The sequence below is a fragment of the Epinephelus fuscoguttatus genome, linkage group LG21 (genome assembly GCF_011397635.1).
Source record: "Epinephelus fuscoguttatus linkage group LG21, E.fuscoguttatus.final_Chr_v1".
Classification (NCBI taxonomy): domain Eukaryota; kingdom Metazoa; phylum Chordata; class Actinopteri; order Perciformes; family Serranidae; genus Epinephelus; species Epinephelus fuscoguttatus.
This window is the reverse complement of record NC_064772.1, coordinates 37,239,325-37,258,503: the sequence shown is the minus strand read 5'-3', so window position 1 is coordinate 37,258,503 and position 19,179 is coordinate 37,239,325. Positions and strand designations below refer to the sequence as shown.

Genomic DNA, 19,179 nt, shown 5'->3' with positions numbered 1-19,179 from the left:
CTGCGAGCGTTTAGACACACAGAGCTGGATTGCCCAGTTGATCCGAGGTGCCCAATTTTCCGCCTCGTAGGGTAGACATATTGGTGGAACCCTTTTAGTTTAAACAGACCGAGGTGGCTTTCCGCAAAGGGAGGTGTTGTTGATGACGCCGCACGTGCGAGCCACTGGCAGTGGATAAACAGGAAACAGCTGATAGAAGGAATTAGCGAGCAGCTAGTAGCAAGAGGGAAACACAAACCTGACAGACACTGTAAAGATGAGCAACTGGGGAGACAAGGAATTGTGCGCCCTCCTTGTCCTCGCAAACGAAGAGGCCATTAACCGTCAGATGACGGGGACGGTGAAGAACGGGCCGACTTACGAGAGAATCACCGAAGGACTGACCAGCCGCGGCTTCCCTCCCACGTCACTGTTTACGTCACACGCTGAGCTACACGTTTTGTTACTTGCTCACGCCCCCCATTGCCCCAAAAAAGGCACATTCTGTATAAACAAAAGTAGGTAGGCGGCATTTTGCTGCACTCCCCGATTTTGTTTTTATACTGCCAATGCTGAAAGAAGACTGATTGGGCTTTCCTGCTAATTTGCACAATTCCTGTTTAAAAAGGGCTACAGTTTCCCCTGACGCCACCAGGTGCCATTGAACAATAAAGGCATAGGGCGGCGTATCATGTTGATGTGAGGGGACGGCTTTTTTCATTGGTGTCTGATGCCGTTCGTCACTGCCAAAGCGCCAGTATTCAACGACCTCTGAGTAAGGTTGGATATTGCTGAGGCACATTTCTAGATAAACGTAGATTTATGTCAACGTCTTGATGTTTGGTCGAGGTTCTGTTTGATTTTGAATAAAGTCTTGGCTTACAGGATACGAAACTCTTATCACCAAATTCAGACAAATACAGTTTGTAGCTCGTAAAGTTCACGATGACAAGCTATGCAAACAACACTCTAGCCGTACTCAGTGCGATTCAAAACATCCAGATTTACTGGCATGATCAACAAGAAGGACAAATAAAGTTGTGATTTCCTGTCTTCCAAGAGTGTCTAAAGTCTGAGTGTGTCCATTCTTCAATTATTTATATTATTTTAGTCCAATGATCAAAAGAATCAAAAAGTTTTTTTCATAAAATTAAGTTCTGAATATTGTCCTGTGAAGTCCATAGCTAAATGTGAATGCTAACTTTGTTTGTCAAACGGACCTCAGCTCTACTGACATAAATACTACTTTCACATCTTCCTGCGCTGCGTTGTTGGGTATACTTGTTTTTGTTACTATGCTGGCTACAAAACAAAAGTGAGTTTTTCTGTGTATTTTTCACCCCAGGACAGCGACAGGAGTCCAGTGTACAATCCAAGTTTTGAAGGCTAATAGACTCTGTCATGTATCTTTGCAGCCACCGAACTTTAAAAGCCTTTTCCTCAAAATCATGGCTCGGTGACAGTCGTGATGTAATGTGTTGTATTTTGCTTAATATTTGAAGTACAAAAACATCTGATACTATTAGAAAGCTCAGAATCCTCTCTCCAGTAGTGTATAAAACTTAAGATGTTTTCTAGGAGCAGTGTGGCTGAACATGACAAAGCAAATGACATTTTTATATCAGTTTCTGGGATCACAAAGAGAACATTTTAGATACAAGAAGCCCAAACTAGTCTCCTTTACAGAAGGACACCCAGAGGGGATTCAGATTAGTAGTTGAGGGAGTTCAGCATCTGATCGAGATCCATTTTCTTCTTGTGGAGGTTATCCATCTGGGAGGAGACCTCAGAGCAAACCCAGAACACACTGGAGGGATTATATATTCAGTCTGGTCTGGAAACATCTCGGAGCCCTCCAGGAAGAACTGTCCAGGGAGGACGTCCAGGCTGGCCTTTTGCCCCAGTGACTCAGACCTGGAGAAGAAGATAAATTGGATGGATGAAAAATCTTTGTCAGGAAAGGCGATACTAATAACAGAGTGATGGAGTGTTGAGTCTTGTCTGTGGATGATTGTCACACCTGCCTGTACAGCAGAGAAGATCCAGGCTGACACAGGTGGTCTCATTCTTATTAGCTCAGTGGAGGGAATCCTCTCTTTCATAAAGCCTGATTCATTCTAAATTGATTCCACTTGGCAAATACACGTTTAATATTTGATGCAAACAAACTCATCACAGTATTTAGAAAGTGTGTCTGCCAACTGGGATCATTGCACAGGACACTACCCTGTGCCAGAGGAAGGGAAAATGTGTTGAACGCCCGTAGCTGCACCTTGTCAGATAGATAGAGTCACCACTTCACAGCCTCAGACCATCATTTTGTGAATAAATAAAACAATACAGACGTAAACGATTGATTCTGCCCCTGCGTAAATGCTTTGGATACACAGCTACATGAAATGTGTCGTGTTTGCCATCCTGAGCACTGACATATGTACACGTGCTATGTTGCATTCTTCTAAACAAAGGCAGGCATCTGCCCCAGTGGGCCTGTTTTCAGATGGAATAAAGTAGACAACACACAGAAAAACACATGCATATACATACAGTGAACCAGTAGAGTAAGGTTCAGTTCGGTTCAGGGCGATTTTTTTTTTTCATTCCCACAGTGAAAGTTGTGGATGGTGCCAACAGAAGCGTTCCTTAGCGTCCCCATGTTTGGTCCCCCCTCTGTTGGGGTACCTAGCACACAGATCTGGTACTAAAAGGTGGAGCTAGAAATCCTGCAGTCTGATTGGTCAGTAGAGGACGCTCACTCTGGTTTTATGTAACCTCTGTTCATACATCAGTAAACTACAACTATAAAATGAAAGAGAAATAAATAACTTCATTCACTGGGCCGACTGCCGGCAACTTTTAAGGTGGAACGTTAACTTGTAATGTTACTCAATGCATGAGTTGATGACGTGAATCCATCAGCACACCTTAAATTTCACTGTGACAACTTTGACCATCACTTTAGTTTTTATATGACACACACTTTTAGTAATGACTTTAAAAATATAGATTCATTTGGAGCGGATTATGTGAAGGTCATATATTCTAATCCTCACTTCCTGTGGGCTCCAGCAACACTAAACCCCTGAGCTTGCCTGAGAAGGACTAAATGCACAAAGCTGCTATTTTGAAATATCCCATGGAGAGAGACTCTCACTGCAGCCTGTTCTATTTTGTTGTGAAAATGTGGGTGTGCAGCCTCGTTCTGTGGACGATAAACCAGGTGCAGACTTCCATCTGTGTCACCGCTGATGAAACACAAACACAAGTACTGCTGCTGTTGTGTCACTACGTCATCTGTAAAGGTAAACTTTTCCTTTGTTTAAAAAAAAAAAAGTTTATAGCCCAATACAAGTGAACATCAGGAGTCATGTGACTCATAAGACAACAGAACGAACCACAGTGAAAAAACAAATGTCTGTGAAAACATGGTGCCTCACACCCACTGTTCCCCTGACAGCACAGTTTCAATGTGGACACCCTAGTAAAAGGGACAAGGCTTTTAATTGAAGTTTTACAGTATATATGCATATAAAGATTTGTATATTTGTAACAGTGTACATTGTTTTATTTCATTTCATTCTTTTCTAATACAAATATGTGCATGTGTTCTACGTGTGATAATGTGAAGAAGCTGCATTTCATTGTGCTGTAAAATGACACATAAATGAACCTTGTAACCTTGACTGTCCAGCAGCAGCTGTGAGGACACACACTCCCATCATCCTTACAATCACCTGCCCCTTCTCTCCCTCTCCAAACTCCTAACGTCTGGATTCTGTGACCCACATGGACTATAAAAGCTTTAGACTGCCCAGTATTTTGCCTGTGTTGTGTGGCTGAGGGCAGTAGCTAAGGGAGACCAGGACATAGATATATATAATCATAGATGACTCATTGCTGTGGCTACTGTGCGTCAACGTCGCTGCCATCTTGGGGAGGTCACGGCCAGCTGGCTAGTACTGTTGTGTGTGGAGATAAGTCTTCAGCAAACTTGGCGTGCTCACTCAAAAGTCTCAAAGTGTAACTGGGTGCCGGTCCAAAAAATTACAGCAAAGCAGAAAAACCCGACAGCACTCACTAATAAGTATAATACTTTTTAATGTGGTGGATTGAACAGCAGCAGTCGAACGGACATGTTTCAGCTCATAGCCGTCCTCAGTGTCAGGAAATGACCACTTTAGAATGAAAATACAGACAGTGCTTACTGACCCTCATGCCCACAAGAAGTCCAGTGTAGTTTTTAATCCACAAAACTCATTCGGGGTATCGGAGGTGTGACCGCCCCAGGGCCTCCACTAGGGTTTGGTGTTGGTGTTGTTTATGTTCTTTTGTTTCGAGTGCTGGTGGCTTGATTGGTCGTGGTGATTGGAGGCAGCTGGCCACTGTCTCCAGCCCTTTAAAACCCGCCCTCCTGGGAACTTGGTGCCTCTTCTTTTTCCCCCTGGCACCATGCTGCGTTGATTGCATTTACTTGAGTTTTTGTATAGTTTAGTTTGCATTATCTTGAGTTGACCTGGCAGAGTGTTTTCTTGCCAGTTTCTTCTGTTTAATGGAGTAATACTTGGTTATATTGTTTATTCTTGAATTTTTGTTAAAATAAATTACTTATTTTTATGTAACTCCCATGTGTTTCCTTATTTGTGATGGTCTTAGAGCTGGACCATAACAGAGGATAACAGCTAGGAGTGCTGTGTTTCCATGGCAACTCGCGTGAGACTAGCTGATGGCTAGTGGTGGTGCTAGTTCTCGAGTCTGGCGCGAGTTGCCATGGAAACACAGCACTCCTGCAGGGCAGGCTAACTGACCACGGTGAGAAATGATGCTATAAAAGTGGAGTAAATTACGGCTTTTCAAGTCAGTGTTGCATGCCGTGGCTTCAGGGCACTTGGATTACGACGGACGAGCCGTTCCGATGTGTTTGAAATGCATTAGCAGAGTTTTATTACATTTTCAAAATGTGGGTTCCGTGCACTTCAAGTGTAGCTGTTATCCTCTGATACCCCGAACGAGTTTTGTTTGTTTTTACCCGTTTTTTTTTAAATTTCCTAACGCTGAGGACGGCTATGAGCTGAAACATGTCCGTTCGACTGCTGCTGTTCAATCCACCACATTAAAAAGTATTATACTTATTAGTGAGTGCTGTCGGGTTTTTCTGCTTTGCTGTAATTTTTTGGACCGGCACTCAGTTACACTTTGAGACTTTTGAGTGAACACGCCAAGTTCCCTGAAGACTTATCTCCACACACAACAGTACTAGCCAGCTGGCCGTGACCTCCCCAAGATGGCGGCAACGTTGACGCATCACTGAAACGGGCTGAAGCCGTCAACGAAGTATCTACTGTATATGATATCTGTGGACCAGGACACCCTCATGCAGCCAAGCTCGGGAGGGAACTTAGCAATAAGCGCCACATCATGGGGCCTGCTGGGGATCAGCTGAGGAAGAACACGGAGGAGCCACCTTGTGGACCCTCCACTTGCAGGTTGGGTGTAAAGTGGTGTCCTTGACATGCTTATCCCTCTGGCTACAAATCCTACAGAGAGGAGAGCCTACAGATCCAGATCATGCGCGAGGGATCACACATGTCCAGCCCGCACATTCCTCAGGATCCCCCAGGAGGAGCTGGAGGATGTGGCTGGGGAGAAGAATCTATGGAGAGCAACAGGAGGCGTTTTCATTCATCATATTGTGAACAGTCCAGCTGTCCCCACAGGCTGTGTAAAGACTTGTGTTTTACACATGTAAATATAACCTGAAGCACTTTTTTTATGCATTAAATCTATTTTTGACCTGATATGTGCATGACAATGATTGTGTGTTGGGCTCTGACCGCCACTAATGCAGGTGACCTACGCTCAGTGAGGTGCCTGAACACAGACGGAGGACTGAAGCTGCTGCTGCTTTCACTTCACAGCCTGTGTCGACATCGCAACTGAAGCCCGGGCCAGGAGACACAACAGGAAATAGATAAATGACGGATGCTACACTTTGAAGCAAGCACTTAAGGCACAAGAGCACCTTGTAATGGATCATATTGGTATTATTGTTATTGCTATAATTATTGTTTCAGTAGTGGTAATATGTTTTGTCGTATTACATTTTATTCAATTACATTATTATACGATTGACAACAGTGGACCATCATTTCCATCCAGAGCCACACGATGCTGTACCACAACCAGAGACACTCTCAGCATGCCAAAGAGGTAGGCAGATGTGTTACTACCACACAGCATCTATAGGCCTGTGCCTGACGAACGTTCAAGCCACCCAAGGATCTCAATCCATCAGCTGTTTTCTTTAAAGATAGTCTCTCACTCTCCACATTGTAGATCCTGTACTGGTTGAGCGTACAGCTGTGATACTCGACATCATTTAAGCCCTGCTGGCACACGACCGACCTTCAACTTTGAAATGTGGTGGAAATCACGTCAGTTGTTTTCAACATTAAAAAAACATTTAATTGAAATTTTGAAACATTTAAAGTTTTTGAAACGATACTACCAAATCAACATTGATTCATCTTTCAAAATCAAAACATAATTCAGTAGTGATTCAACAGAATCACTATTAATAATATTAATATTAATAAACACTGGGGGGTCTACGGGCTGAGTCTGGCCCAGCACAGGGTGGTGGGTGGCCCGCTGACTGTTTTCTTATTTCATTTCTTTGGTACTTTAAATGAGAGATGTTCCGAACCACAAACTTCCCTGACAATTGAACGAAATTTTAAACTTTCACTAGTCGAATAATCTAAAAGAAAGAAAACACAGATGCTCGAAAAATCATTGCATTCATTTTTAAGAGCCACATGAAATTGTTTCACATTTTTCAATAATCACATAGAGTGGCATACGGATGCAACGACGGGCCCCAGTGCACGTTATTGTGCATGTATTGTCTTGAGACAAATAGAGACTTGACACTGGACAACATCAACGTACATATTACCCAGCAGTCATCACTGCACATCTGGTAAAAATATCTAGAAAGTGAGACATTAATTATTTAATTGAATAGTTTTATAGTATATTCACAGATTTTGTTCTAAGATAGAAACGGCATATGATTTTGTTTTAGATAGCTACTGACAGTTTAAAAAAAGAAAGAAAAAGTAAGCAGATGAATTTGCCTTTTTGAGGACATATAAAGCAAATGGCACCAATTTTAAATTAATAATATCCCTTTTTTTATCATTTATCTTTGAGCACAGGAATATTTCCAAGGTGGCAATCTGAATCACTTGCAAGGGCTTTCTCTATGGGCCCTCCACCACAGGGGCTCCCGGGCGATTGCACTGCCTGCACTGTCTCTTGTCATGCCCCTGACCACTATGTATTTTAAATGCAGATGAAATATCTTACAAAACATGACAACTCCTCACAGAAAAAGTTAACAAATAATGCAAATTTGAAAATTCTTGTGGAAAATAAATCTTTAGGAAACGTGCCTGATTATAACAATGACATTCCTATTGGGTAAATGCATAAAATAATAATAATTTTAATAATAACTGTAACTGACTCTTTTTTTTCTGGTGCCGACTAGCGAGGATAGCAACGTTTACGCACGTCCCTAACATGAATGTAGATGAGGTGCCTGAGTGCACAGGAAAGCGTAATAATAAGGTTTGTTTATCAAAAAAGTGTCTGGGGAGGATCCTCCAGATCCCCGACAGAGGTTCGGGCAAAGCTCCAAATGTCCTCACGTCTTAAAAAAGCCCCTGTGTACATGTGACCTGTGCAGGGTCGCTGCTACTGGCTGCGTGGGGCTGCTGGGACTTGATTGGAAAAAAAACAATGAGTGAGGACAGCAAACCTTGAAAAGTTAAAACAGGCAATACATTTATTTTAAATACTGATAAATTATATTAATGTTTGTTTATTAACTGGCTCCTGGCCTCCTGTCTTTTTGCAAAAGTGGCCCCTGGGCAAAGCAAACTGATCATCCCTGGTCTGCTGAATTCAGAAGTGACAGATGACTCCTGTGGAAAAGATCCTGTAAAATATTCTTCTAGTTTTCTATTAAAAGTTTATCATTTTTCTATTTTTAAGATAAGAAAAAGCAGACAGTTAGATTTTTGGGTGGTCTCTGTCTTTAAGTAGTGCCTTACGTTTTAGTCCAGAGTCCTGCACCACGAAAAACCTGTGTAAATTCCCCAGTAAAAATGAACAACATGCGGTTGGGCAGCGGGTGATTTTTAAAAAAAAATAAAACACAGTAAAAAGCTGTGCAGCATATGTGTAATATTCTAACACCTAAATCACTATTATCAAGCTGCAGTTACTTTTATTTTGAAAGTCAGTGACACCAGTGTAACCTTTGACCCCGTGGTCACATTGGTCACCGACGTGGAGGACTCCAGCCATGACACTTTGCAGCCCGAGGATGAGGTGGCAGCCTACATGGAGTTGGGATCCTTTGGAGGTTTGATGGTGGTGGAAGGAGCATGCTAACATGTTTCCTAACCTGGCAGTGATTGAATGTTTTCACCATCCAGTCAAAGAGACGTCCAATTCAAGAACGGAGACCCAGCTTCATGTGAGGGACTGGAGCCTGGGGGGGGGTTGATCACGGGTGCAGGTTTGACTTAGACATGACGGGTAACAGGTCGGTTCCGGTGCTGAGCTTTACGGACATGGGCAGGTGTGGATTCTCAAAAATGGACCCGTGCAGGACTCTGCTTCAGTCATCAACTTCAAAGTAAAACTCTGAAGGTAAGAAAGTAAAGTGAATTAAACTAGCTAGTTAGTTAGCTGCTGACATGAACCCACAGTTTCTCCTTTGGCTTGCGCGACACACATGAGCACTGCCTCTAATGAGACGGATGTTCGGTGTTGGTTTCTGGCAGGAGTATGGAAACAAAAAGAGTTTATTGGCAAAGGAAAAACAAAATTGCAGGCAGTGAAGGCAGAGAGCTGGACGGCTGGAAGGGTGTCCACCGGTGAAGAGAGACAGATCTCTGGAGGTGACACGAGGGCTGTGCATGTGGAAAACAGCACAAAAACTCACGAGGCACGAAAAATATCAGACGCAACACTGGACAAGAGTACGCTTGGCACTACCGACACAGACAGAACTATCTGGCAGAGTAGTGGAGTGAAGAGCAGGTATATATGGGCAGGTTGATGAGCTGAGTGGAAACAGGTGTGCCTCGTCAGCTGCAGTGGGAAGAGCCAGCCGACCAGAAACAGAAAGGGAAGGGAGAACACACAGAATCCACCCAAAAACCAAAACACAAGACATTCAACCAAAATCAAGGTTAAGAAATGGTTTGGTCCGCTTTAGGGGTGTCTGAGATTAACATTTAAGAGTCTTCCAGGCATGAACGTGGAAAATGTATTGTAATATTTACGGTTACAGGTAAGATGGGTACATACATATCCCCCCTGTTGTTCAAACCATGGCACTACCTCAATAAGAATATCAGAGTTGCACTACTGGGTTATTTTCTTTATTCCTTCATATCATCAAAAGCCCGGTCAGAGATAACATCTATCACCGTGGTGGTCAGCGTCTGTCTTTGCTAACCAGGTTTTCTTCATCAGGCTCTGGGTGTGTTCCCATAAAACAGGGCATCATTTGACTCTATCAGCGCACAAAGTGGACCGGTCGTGCGCCCCTCTTTCCAATAAAAAAGAAGACATATCTCATCAGACTGCAACACTGTTCCTGCAAATAAGGAAAGAGGAATGCTGCCAGACATTGTGCAGCCTCACAAGTTAATATATTTTATTTATCAGTGGGTTTATTTATAACGTGACAGCTGCACGTTCTACAGCTTTTACACTTAAAACTTGATCTAGAAGATTTAAATGTTATACTGCAATGCAGACAAGCAAGCAAAAGAGCAAATAAAGAACTTTAAACTGCACTAAACAAACCAAAGCGAAACAGAGAAAGCAGTGACTAAATCAATGGTAACAACACGTAATAGTCCATACTTTATGATGTGTAAACGTTCCATGCCACAGAAGTCCAGGTCCAAATGCTCCGGAAAATGTTCATTATTGATCACCTCTTGAAAAGAAAGAAAATAGTGGCGACCAGGGTTCTTGAAAAATACGTCAGTGGTTGTTTTTTTTTGCAAATCTTCGGCCTGAGGGAAGTAAGAGGAACTCGGCGTAAAGTGGACGGCTTGCGTCAGCCAAAACTGACTGAGCTTTCCTCAGGGATCTCACCTTGTACAGGTGGGATAGGTCGCTAAGTGGGATGCCAGCGATTCTACCGCAGACTTTATCGATACCCTGCAGTCGGTTCCTGTTTTTAATGGACAGTGACTCAAACCAGCAAATAAAGGAAAAGGTTAAATCTGATTCAACAAAACAGGTGTAAAATTGTGATATTTGCTGCAGGAATAGCTGAAAAGTAGGAGGGGATTCATTCTTCCAAAACAGAAGTATACATTTCTTTGCAACGTATGTTATGGTAATTAATATTCTGCATTTTGTCAGATCTAATTGGGGATGTGACATTGTCATTTAATAGATCCAAACAAGCATTTAAAGTAAATGTTATTTTCAGGACTGATGTTTGAAGTGTTTTAACAGACAGCAACCTCCTTCAGTTTTCCATCTCGGACAGTTGGGTGTTTTGTCTTTGGAAATGTTATGCTTTTTTTATGGGAGTGAGATATAATCTATGGATAAACTTGAAACTAGTTTCCTCGGTGTTGTTACTTGTAAATGGGACATGTATTTTTTCGCAAATGTTTAACCAGATATTTTCATCTAAAACCATCCCCAGATCTTTTTTTACCAAATCTTTGAAATGATTGGGAAGGACGAATGACCTCCTTTGGCTGTAAAATTATAACTAATCTTACATTTAATTGTAATGGAGGACACTGACATACCCTGTACTTCTGATAATTCAAACCTCATTTTCTTTAATAAAAAAGTGAACAACATTCCAGATATGTAGGTATTTTAAAAAGTCTGTGTTGGGAATGTCATGTTAGATGAATAGAATAGATGGAAATACAATTGTATAATCTTTCCAAGCTAAAAGTGTATTAAAAAAAACACTGAGCCATGTTTTTTATCTTCTGAATATAAGAGAGTACAAAGGTAGCAGGATGAAAAAATGACTTCCATTGAGACCCACAGTGAATCTCGTCTCCCCAGCAACCATGAGTTTCGTAATCCGGCTGACCAGAGGTAGTGCTGGAGACTGGGGACAGAGATGGGCAAAAATACATCAAAATGTGTTTTGATATAAAATACAAAATACCCTTCAAATAAATGTATCAAAATAAAATACATGTATTTTGTATTTTCAAATACAGAAAATACTTTTTTTCTTTTTCTTTTTAGCAGCGACCCGCAGCTCTATAGGTCACTCTGTCGGTCAGTCCACAAAGCTTTTTGTGAATAACTCAAAAAGTCCTTGACCAAAAATGTTCAAAATTTACATGCTGCAATTAGAGACCATGAGTAACTATACCAGAGAGAATGCCCATGATTCGTCCATTAACAGCGTGATAGTAGCAAATTTGGTCGCAGCTGTTGCAAATTTGCGCTTGTTTTCTCACAGTTTGGTGTAGGCTACCCTAAAATATTATTTATTGATTCAGATTTAGATTCAGACAACTTTATTGATCCGATGTGAGGCAGTTCATTTGTAGCAGACTCATCCCAAGCGTCAACCACAACATACAATTTCCTATGTTATGCACAGTCCAGTAAAACAGACCACGAGGTCACTGAAGGGCCCAAGTTTAAAAAAACATATAGATAATTTTTTTTTTTTTTTTTTTTTTTTTTAAATAAGTACAAAATATTGTTACATCCAATATTATAAGAATGTGTGGCCTATTATTTTTGTTTTCTGATTCATGGAGAAAGTATTTTGAGTATTTTAAATACAAAATTACTCCACTACAAAGTATTTTGTTTTTGCTTTTTATCGGCCTTATCAAATACAAATGACAGAATACTCAAATGTAATTGAAATACGTATTTTAAATACAAGTAATAGAAATACTGCCCATCCCTGATTGGGGAGACCCAGACCCCCCAGGGATTCTGGTTTCATGAGGGTCAGTGAACTAACTCTTGTTTTTTATTGTGCCAAATTCAGAGATTTTAAAAAATGATGCAGATAAATAACATGGGAACATGTGAAATGTATTCTCCCTGACAGAGATAATTACTGTTCTAATTCAGAGTCCTCTGGTGTTTCATACTCATACAGCCATACACTAGGTTTTGACTTAATCTCCTCGCCTTGCCCATAATGAGCCTTTGATACTGACGACAATATGGTGACATTAGTTCTCTCCAACTCTCTAAATGTGTATCAGTGTCTTTCTCTCTCTCGACAGCATCCCCAGTGAGTCACCACATCAAACGGAGGAGGTCTTCTTCGCCACCTCCATCTCTCGTGATTACACTCAGTCTGTAAGCACTGAGACAACCCTAGGCCAGCCTTCTCACGGTGTGTGTGTGTGTGTGTGCTCTGAAGGTAAGTGCTTGTGACTTGCTCGTTCAGCTGATCTCTGTGCTGTAAATACCTGTATACCGTTTCAGAGTGGGACCCCTGGGTGACACACACACACAGACACACACACACACACACACACACACACACGTCTTACTACAGACTGGTGACACTCTGGTAAAAGGTCTATATGATCTCCTGCTCGTGAGACGCCGCATGCGTTCCTGTGGTGTGTGGGCATCCATTTTGTGAATCAAAGGCTCGTGTCGTGAGTGGGCAGAGGGAGGGCTGTGGAGTGGAAGATGAGCACTGGGCCGCTGCTGAATCACAACCCACGCAGCGATCTGCCATCATCACGTACTTTACCGTTCCTCACAGTTTGGGTTACACTCTCCTCACAGCTGTCATACACTTCACAGATGTAACGAGTAAGAGACTGCTGATGTTAGCTTCATGTCCAAAACAAGCTAGCTACTTTCTAGAACATGACTAACACTTTCTCTCAGCTTATTACAAGGTGAGTAACACAGCATCGTTTGACTTCATTCACATTGTCAGTGACAGAAATGACAGTTTATCTTCAAAGCAAGACCCAATAAAGTTCTGAAGACCTACTAACGTGACTTAGACTTATTACTGCAGGCTTTGGAGCGATCCTAAAACACAGATCTGGTGTGGAGCTGGAGGAGGATACACATTAGTCAAACATAAAAAACAGAATTGTTCTTTTTATCTGAATGCATTAGTTTTTAATTACTGATCAATCAAATCTCTTCGTCTTTGCCATTTTCTTTGATTTCTGTTTCAGTTCATTTTAGTTAGTGTTGATTCCTGCAGATGTTTCAACCTGAAGGCCTCCCAGGAAGGTGAAGAATTATACCCTTCAGTGGTGTACTGGCCATCTGGCATACTGGGTCAAATCCTGGTTGGCCGCCACATCAGTGGGCCGATGGCTCGTCATAAATTTTATGAAGTTTTTACCGGCCGTCCAGTTCTGTCTGTCTTTGTTTCTGTCTGTGTGTGCCTGTCAGATGACTCTGTAACATTTAGAAAAGAAGAAGAGCCACATGATTGAATTTTGATCCCTGTTTAGGTCAGCACAGGACTGAACTGGAAGTAAACCCGCTCGGCTGGCAGAAGTCACTGATGCGCATGCTCTGCTATTCATCCATCCATCATCTATCCTTCCATCCATCCATCATCCACCCATCCATCATCTATCCTTCCATCCATCCATCCATCCATCCATCCATCCATCCATCCACCCATCCTTCTATTCATCTAACCATTCATCATCCATCCATTCCTCCAACCTTCCTTTCTTACATCCATCCTTCTATTCCTCTAACCATCCATCCATCCATCCATCCATCCATCCATTTATTCATTTATCCCTCCACCCTTCCTTTCTTCCATCCTTTATCCATCCATCCATTTATCCATCCATCTATTCCTCTAATATCCATCATCCATCCATTCCTCCACCCTTCCTTTCTTCGATCATCCATCAATCCATCCATCCTTCTATTATTATAATCAATCCTTCATCCATCCATTCCTCCACCCTTCCTTTCTTCGATCATCCATCAATCCATCCATCCTTCTATTATTATAATCAATCCTTCATCCATCCAGCCATCCATCCTTCTGTTCCTCTAACCATCCATCCATCCAGCCATCCATCCATTCCTCTAACCATTCATCATCCATCCATTCCCCTAATAATCCATCATCCATCCATCGCTCCATCCATCCATATGTCCAACCTTCCTTTCTTACATCCATCCTTCTATTCCTCTAACCATCCATCCATCCATCCATCTATCCATTCCCCTAATAATCCATCATCCATCCATCGCTCCATCCATCCATTCATCATCCATCCATTCCTCCAACCTTCCTTTCTTCATCCATCCATCCATATGTCATCCATTCTGCCATCCATCCATCCATCCATCCATCCCTCTGTATATAAGTCAAGTCAAGTCAGTTTATTTATATAGCACATTTAAAAACAACAGATGTACAGTGTTATAAGAGCACGTCCTTGTTAAACCTTTAAAGTCACAGAATAATAATCTGATAACAGTTGCTGAGTCGTTCACCTCATGTCAACAACTAAATAGCTGGTGCTGTATGAAAGGCAGCGTCTCTGCTAAACAACATGAATCATCATTAAAGCTCCACTTGCCCTCCACCTCCTTGGTTGCTGGTCATGATGGCTGTAATGTGATCAACTCAGTGGGTCATGGCGGCTGGAGCTAAAGGCCGCCCTCACTGAACCTAAACAACTTTTCTTCTTCACTTCATCCTTTACTTTTTAACTCTCCTTCCATCCCTTTCCTTCTTTCACTCGCAGGTTAAAGACAAACAGATGGGTGGGTGTTGCAGGCTTCTTTTCAGCGCAGAATTAATTAAGGCTTATGGCAGCTGACGCGTCAGATTCACACTGACCTGCAATTAAGGCGAACACTTGAGTTTGGAGAGCTGGGGATATAGCAGCTGAACGTAAAGTCCTGCCAACTGCAGGGAAAATACATCCTTCTCACTGGGCGCCTCACTGTCATTAAAAGTTGCTTTGGTTACCTCGGATATGTTTTTATGCTCTGCTCTGTGTGATTGTGGGTTCTCGTGCTACTGTATTTGTGAGGAGCATGTTCTCACAAATAGCTGAGAATGTTCCTTCTAAGGTCCGCAGACATTACAGTTAGAGTGAGATTTAAAGAGGAGATCAAACACTGACCAGTATGACTGTGGTTTGTTTGAATTTTATATTTGGCAATATATGTCAGACTTGATATCCACCTAGATTGTATTTCACATTATTGCCAACAGGGCGCAGCCATCTTACAACAAGCTAGTTGGTGATGTCACTGGGACGTTTGTCTCTGTTTGTCCAGTGAGAATTGCTACGTTATGGACAAAACACATCAGTGGCAAATAGTGCTAGTCAAAAAAAAACAAAAACCCTATTATTTTCAAAGCACAACACCACACCGGCGGCAGCTTGACATGCGTTAGCACTCCCGGACGTTAAGGATGGCTCCTGTGCATCATCAAGCAGGCTTTTAGGTCCACCCAAAAAATCCTGGACACAAAAATGGTTTATCAGTCTAACTCCACGATTCAGTTCTAAACCAGGCTGTTCTCACAAAACTTTTATATTTTTTTGAGAAGCAATGGACCCAAATTTGTATATATATATGTGGATGTGATCACATGACCAATACGCTGACAGCAGTCCTGAGTGCTTGTGAGGACGCACGTTGAGGTGGTGGATGGGTCAATAAGAAACAAACTTTCACCTGTAACTTTCTCTGGAGTTGTGTGTTTGGATCCATGTGTACTTTGAGTGAGTTTCTTTTCCTAAACCTAACCTCCGTAACTTCATGTCAATTACATATCTGTATGTTACGGACTTAACATCATTCATGGGCCGCAGATTCATAGGATATCATATGAACTGTTTGATGAGAATGAGGAATGCACGATATTGGATTTTTTGCCGATATCCAGTGTGCCAATACACAACAACTTATTTGGCCGATAACCGATACCGATATCAATATACTTTTTCTCCCGCCTAAATTTAGTGATCGTCAAGTCTCTTCTGTAGTGGAATGAACATCAAATTATGCATGCACACTCTTATCGTGATGGCTCACCAGCAGATACGTTTATTCATTAATTGTGGCTGATTCTTATTCTGATAGTTCATTTTACGATCATCTTAAAGCCGATATCAGCTGATACTGATGATGTGCTAATATTAACGTGTATCCCTAATAAGAATACACTGTCTGCACAGTTGCCAGTATTTTCTAACATGTATATTTTGTTTTGTTGTCTGATTTTGCTTTACCCGGACTTTAAAGTGATGCTTTGCTGATTTTAAATCAGCTTCATATCGTAACATTGTGGGTAGTATTGTGTGAATGAAATATGTTAAACTTCCCTCCATTTCATGGTGTGTCATGTAGTGGATCTGGCCCTCGGGATGTTGCTTAAACTACAGATTGTACTTCCTCATTTTCTGTTAAAGAGTAAACAGTAGTGATGGCCAAATGAAGCCTCATGAAGCATCGTCTTTATTTTCTGAGCCCACTAGATGGCGCTCATGGTTTAAAGAGAGAGGCTCAAAGAATGGCAATTCAGTGTGCTTTCAACCTTTTGTTGAACAAAAGCGCCATCTAGTGGGCTCATAGAATAAAGTAAGTGCCTCATGAGGCTTCATTTGGCCATCACTAGTAAACAGTAAAACTTGGCAGTTCTGATCAAATACAAACCAAGAATCTGTCATCAAGTTTCCTATTTCTTTTCTCTGATGTTCTCAGAAACTCACGGTTTAACTGTAAAACAAAGTTGTTTCTTACTGGCCTGCCGCCATATAGTTTTCAGATGGGCAGCTCACATTAGGTCACCCACCAGCGAGAACATTTATCTGGTTCCAGTGCGACGCAGTGCATTCTGGTAATTGTAGGTTTTCTATTTCTTAAACAAAAGCGAATGCCACAGTCCTTTTTCTCTGTTTTCTCTGGTAGCACCACTTTTAAAAGTATTTGCCTCTTTGTACTGCAAAGACAGCCCAGTTTAATGAAAAGACGATTGTTCAAGCAGTTAAAAACTTCTTTAAATGAGCCCTTTTATTTATAAATAACTCAATTGTATGTTTTTTTTGTGAATTAAACATGACGGTCACTGCACACTGTCCACAAGCTGGATTTAATGCAACAACTCAACATTATCTCTTGGTATTAATTAATGCAATCATGCTACAAATTGTATTTCCACTGTCAGGATGAGCATGTATTTATAAGAGCACAGTACATACAGGGTGCCCTCAGTGTATGGTTAAACAAATATGTCGATGTATGTGTTATTTATTCCTGGCTGTTTCTTGTTAATATATGTACATATGTGTGAAAGCAGATTGTTATGATTGGAAAGCTGAGTTCCTCATTTTTCATGCTAAGTGTGATGTTGTGATGTGAGGAGTTGGAGTGGACCAGCACCCACGGGTGCACCAAGCTTGGAACGTGAGAAATGTGTGAAGATGAAGACAGCTGCTGCTCGTGGACCTTCCTGTTAACACCTAGCTGTCACTCCTACTACGCAAAGACCACACGATACTGTGTTTGTTTCTCCGGGGAATATATGCTGGAATGAAAATAATAACAGGAAAATAACGGTTCCCTTGGAAACACTGTCAACAAAAAGCTATGACTTGAGGGTGACAGCACACAGCTCGGAAAATGTCTGCACTATTTAGCTGCTTCTGATGCTCCAGTCTCAAATTTAAATATACACTCACCCATAGATTGACACAGATGTAAAAATGTTTCCATTAATAAGCCCCACAGGATGTTGCGATGTTGCGATTGCAACAGTTGACGCAAATTCAGCCAATCCCAGTGAATTTGGCACAACCCTGCAACTTTTAAAGGTGACAAATGATTTGTTAATTAATGCTGATGCTGGGTCTTGTTCCATTCTTGTGTTGCTGGATTTAAGCTCTGCATTTTGATACTGTTGATCATGACATCCAGAAATGTTTGTGTTTCCATTAATAATTATACATCTTCATTTTCCCATGTTAATTATGGTGTGCCTCAGGGGTCATTTCTTGGTCCTGTCCTGTTTTCTTTGTATATGCTTCCTTTGGTTACGCCGATGACGTGTAAATGCAATAACTGGATGTCAAAACACTTCCTTCAGCTCAACTCAAACAAAACAGAAATCCTTGTCATCTGTCTCCAACAGATGACTAACCAAATACTGCCCTCTTGTGGCTCATTTGCACAATTGATTAAGCCTGTTGCTAAAAATCTTGGGGTCATTTTTGATAGTGAATTGAAATTTTAGCAGCATGTAACCAAACGTGTTCAGTCCTGTTTTTATCAGCTTAGAAATATTTAAAGAATAAGACCAATTTTTAGTGATAAAGATGCAGAAACATTATACATGCTTTTATATCCTCTCGCCTTGATAACTGCAACAGCCTTTTTAGCTCTTTAGATAAAAAACCCGACATGATTTGGCTTTGCTTTTGGGGAGCTGCAGTGTTTTCCCCCAGGCCTGGGACACAATCACACACTCAGTGACATGGCTAACTGTTAGCATCACATGGCTAACGTTACCCAACATTTGTTAATGGGTTTGTCAACAGAGTCGGGCCCTTTCAGTGTGAGATTGTTGAGACTGTTAAACAGCTGGTGTGGGAGCTAACCAGGCACAAAGCAGGAGGAGAGCAGCTCACAGAGACGGTCCTTCAGCCTAGCCTTGCTCCGAATCAAGACTGCTATGTGTTCATTTTTACATCTTTTACTTGCTCCCACAGTTTTATTGAGAAAAAAAATCACCTTAAAATTGCAAATTTTTTTCGTTTTTTAGAAGAGCTGCCATGAAATCAGGCATTTAGGCCTCAACAATACCCCCCGAAAAACACCCTGCAAAATCCTAGAGACTGTTTACTCCTTTAAAAACTGGCCAATCATGGACGGATGGACAGATGGATATTCTTGTTTGCATAATCCTGTCTAAAATTAAAACCATAATAGCTAGAGAATTCGTCCTATTTGCAACAGAAAGCTAAGACTCTGTCTTCCCAATCATCACGTCATTACATTGTTACCTTACCTTACGGGATTGCAAATGTTGAATTTTGCCACATTTACACCAGAATTTCCCTGTCATGGCCACAGGAGGACACTAATTGCATAATTCTGCTGTTGATTTAAAATAAAACACATCAGAAC

General features: G+C 41.5%; 1 protein-coding gene across 1 annotated transcript in view; it reads left to right on the top strand.

The window, feature by feature from the left end:
- The window catches only part of LOC125881988 (uncharacterized), a 199,308-nt gene that overhangs the window by 89,839 nt on the left and 90,290 nt on the right, over window positions 1-19,179 (top strand). The gene's annotated exons all lie outside the window — the stretch shown is intronic.